General features: G+C 38.4%; 1 long non-coding RNA gene across 1 annotated transcript; it reads right to left on the bottom strand.

Annotated features, from left to right (window-relative positions):
• Window positions 1-336: 336 nt before the first annotated feature.
• Window positions 337-2,496, bottom strand: LOC144044411 (uncharacterized). Its single transcript, XR_013291262.1, has 2 exons — window positions 2,412-2,496; window positions 337-1,534 (listed from the first exon to the last, which is right to left on the bottom strand). It is a non-coding gene; the product is annotated as an uncharacterized LOC144044411 (long non-coding RNA).
• Between the last annotated feature and the right edge of the window lie 1,556 nt (window positions 2,497-4,052).

The raw sequence follows: 4,052 nt of genomic DNA on the forward strand, positions 1-4,052 counted from the left end.
CTGCAGTGACCTGCAAAAGATTTGCTGATTTTGCTCTTGACATTGATTTGCTTGGGAACATACAGTGCAGTCTAGTAATTAATCTGATGTGGAATATTTGTGTACACTGTACTGTGATTGACATAAATTGAATCTTCCCTACCTTTTCTTGTGTGTTTGTGTGTTTGCAGATGTGTTAATGGCTCATAATTTGCTGCTAATCTGATTATTTCATTAGCAACATTTGAAGCTAATGCATGGCAACAATAAAACAATAAGTAGGGGACAATGGGGTAAGATGAGCCAATTTTTACTTATTTTGTCCTGGATTCAAGGAAAAACTACATAGAGACAAAATGAAAACATATTCCTTTATTTCAGGATGTCTGCTATAAAATGAAATGATCAGAATGCATTTCTGACTAAGCTTCCAGGTCAGGGGAAAGATGACCCATGTCAAGGGGTAAGTTGAGCCATAAGGGGGTAAACTGACCAACAAGGTTATTAAAAAAGAAAAAGAAAAAAGAAGTAAACCTGTGCATACTTTTGCAACAAGCAGTTTTGCACTAAGAACAACAAACCACAAACAAACTTGCTGTTTCAGTACCATCTACTCAAAAGAACTCCATATTCCAACTGTCCAGGTTGCAGTCAAATATAAATTGTTGTTCCCTTCTTGCAGTTTCTCCAGCTTTTTGAGGTCGAGGCAGTTTCTTCAGCACATCACTCCATGGGAATGACGCCGCATCATTTTCCTTGAAAGCACAAGGGTTTCTTAATGCCGGTGAGCCCTGGGATTCTTCTTAGGAATCTGGCACTAACTTCATTCCCCTCAAGGCTGTTGAATAAGGCAATCTAATGATCTGATGATTGTACCTGCTTTTAGATACAAATTTTACAATGACAAAGTCGGCAACCTCTAGATCTGGTCCACTTTAATTGCTGGAACTCTCAGTAGTGTCACTTCGCTCAGAACTGCTTTTTGCTATTTTCATCTGAGCTTTTTGTCCTCTTCTGCACTCTTTGTTCTTTGATGGATCTGTCCGTTTTTTTGTTTTTGTTTGCTTTTCCTGCTCATTATGCGCACGTTGAATTGCCAGCTTTTCAGGTGTATCGGTCAGAGGACTCTTGTCCCCACCCGCTTTCGGTTTGTTTGTTTCTGGGGCTGCTGATTTTCGTGTAAAGGTAAAATCTCACATCCAGGATCCTTGGGGTGTGAACTTGGTGAAGAACGTACATGTGCAGACCTTGAAACTGCTCTGCAAGGTTCTTGATGTGGTCTGCAAGCTCTTTCTCGATATCCTCTGAGAAGACTCTTTTTGCTTCTGCCGTTCCAACATATCCAACTGTTTTTACTTCTTTTACAGCTCTCTTTTTCATGTACCTCCTCAATGTTGACCTGTCAATATTTCTTTCTTTTGGCACTGATCTGATGGACTTTCCACTCTTTACTTCTGACCGCTCTCTCCATCTCTTCAAGGCGTGTGGAGGCCCAGCTTGTTCTCCTCCTGTAGGTTCTCGGCATGCTATCGCTTTCTTTTCTTCACTATAATGACTAAAATATGATAAACACAGCAAATAGGTTGCGCATACTTCAGTAAAATAGCATTTAATACATCAAGGATTCATCCGAATTTCAGTGCCTTATGAGAGTAAGTCGAACCATTGACTCAATTTACCCCAAAGTCTTTGGCTCAATTTGCCCCATAGCCACCATTTTGTGAAAAACTCACTATCTTAACTCATTCACTGCCATTGACGGCTATTGACGTCAAAAATTCATTTGAGCTATTTCTATTAGTTTTAACATTTTTTGCCACTTTTGTTAACAAGAGTATGAAAACCTAGATTTTTTTTTATTGTACATTTAGAACATATATGAAATTTGTGATTAATTGTGGGTTAACTAGTGAAGTCATGCAATTAATTATGATTAAAAACTTTAATCGCCTGATGCCCCAAATTTTTTATCTTCTTTTTTGAAAATTCATTCACTGCCATTGACGTCAAAAATTCATTTGAACTATTTCTATTAGTTTAACATTTTTTCCCCCACTTTTGTTAACAAGAGTATGAAAACCTAGAATTTTTTATTGTACATTTAGAACCAATATAAAATTTGTAATTAATCGTGAGTTAACTAGTGAAGTCATGCGATTAATTACAATAAAAAACATTTAATCGCCTCTTGCCCCAAATTTTTAATAATCTTTTTAAAAAATGAATTTATGGCAGTGAACGAGTTAAAAAAACGTGGCTAATTTTGAGGTCAGTGATTTACATGTTTTTATACGTTACAAATTCACCAATATGTGTAACCTATAATTTTAGTCTCAAATAATTTTGTTTGACTTAACTCTCATTTTACTTAAAATGCAGAAAATGTACTCTGACAGGCAAAACAACAACTTTTATTATAAAAATAGGCTTACCTCTTCTCCCGCGTGCTTCTTTTCATCAAAGCAAGATGGAAATGATGTGGGCTTCCTGACTTTGTGATCACAAGACCACACACAGCAAGGTTGCTTCGATACAAGGGGTGAGTCAACTTACCCAGTGGCTCATCTTCCCTCACCATACCCAACAAAAGGGAAAAGGTTGATCTGGACATATAGGTATTTTTCTCCCGGAACCAAGATCATATGCGGTAACTCACATAGCATTTAATTTAATGTGCAAAGTGAATACATTCACATTGTTTAATTTAACTTAATATAACGGTTGTCTCAAAACTATGCCCTTCTTTTTTTTTTGGGGGGGGGGGGGGGAGGTTATGTTTCAAGTACCATTTGGACAGAGATGTGAGGCTGTCAGTATTTGACAGCTTAGGCTTTGCAGTTTTTGTAAACATAGCATTCCCTTGCCCAGTTGACTTTGGCGAAGCGTTGCATAATTGCCGCCTGGCAAGAAGTTTTTCTCTCCCCTACTCCAGTGCCAGTTTGAGACTTTTTATGTCCGTCAAACTGCTCCCAACGCTTTCCTTGGCAAGTTTCCTGTACCGACTTCAGGTAGTTGAGTATATTTTAAAGCCAATATTTGTTCAGGTAAGGCAATTAAGAACATATTCTCATTTGCAATGCTTTGAACAACTGGAAGTCGTTATGGGTAGTAAAGCTTGATCACTCTCCGAAGCATATGTGGAAACGAGCTTGTGTTGACGCTGAGTTCCAGGGTGGCCCTGAGTGTAGACTTTCTCTGGTTTTGCGCAAATGCCTGCTCTAGTAGATCTGTATTTTTCTCAGTGGTGGTAGTAGCATACATTACGCTTAACGGTAGAGATCCTGTTTCCAGGAACTTACTATGGATAGTGTAAATTGTATTGCCTTTCAAAATGGGGCGGAACTGAATTCAGGACAAACTTCTTGATAGGCGGCAATTTTACAACGTTGGTGACCTCACATCATACGTTTTATTGTGCTAAGGTAGAATCATACTGAATTTGGCTTCTTTTCATGCAGGATAAATTTGGGTCAAAAACGTACCTTGTGGCATAGATCTTAAAACTTCGTTCGTTCATTTCATTGCCATTAATACTGTGTTTTCTGTAATGAAGAACTGCACAACATCATACTGGCATCTGCAATCAAGCTACTACACTAGTAAATACATACTTTTTGCAGATCTGCAGATTCAATCCCTGCAACCATTTGTGACAGGTGCAGCAAGGGTAATATCCCATACTGTATGTATTGCATCTGAAGTGATAGAACACAGTACGGTGCGGCCCCACATTTCGGCTGCTGTGAATACACATACATCAAACCCGTTTAAAGCGTCAGATGACTCAAATTTCCAATCTTTTAACGGTCTGTGCTTTTGACAGTTAACTGATATTGTGTCAAATTTAAGACATTTGCAATACGAGGGATTGTTGTGAGCTTGTCACCAAACAGTTCCTTGAGCTGTTCGTCCTGTCACTGGAGTGTCACTTAGCTAGTAAATTCACTCTGTTTTGGTTTGCAAAATGTGGCTATGTTTGTCAAATTCTGTCTGTTCAATTTATTCGTTTGCTGTCCTGGGGCGAAGATACTGTGCATCTGCACTGAATTAGACTGGTATAAGTGTTTTCTCTT

Source organism: Vanacampus margaritifer, chromosome 2, assembly GCF_051991255.1.
Source record: "Vanacampus margaritifer isolate UIUO_Vmar chromosome 2, RoL_Vmar_1.0, whole genome shotgun sequence".
Taxonomy (NCBI): Eukaryota; Metazoa; Chordata; class Actinopteri; order Syngnathiformes; family Syngnathidae; genus Vanacampus; species Vanacampus margaritifer.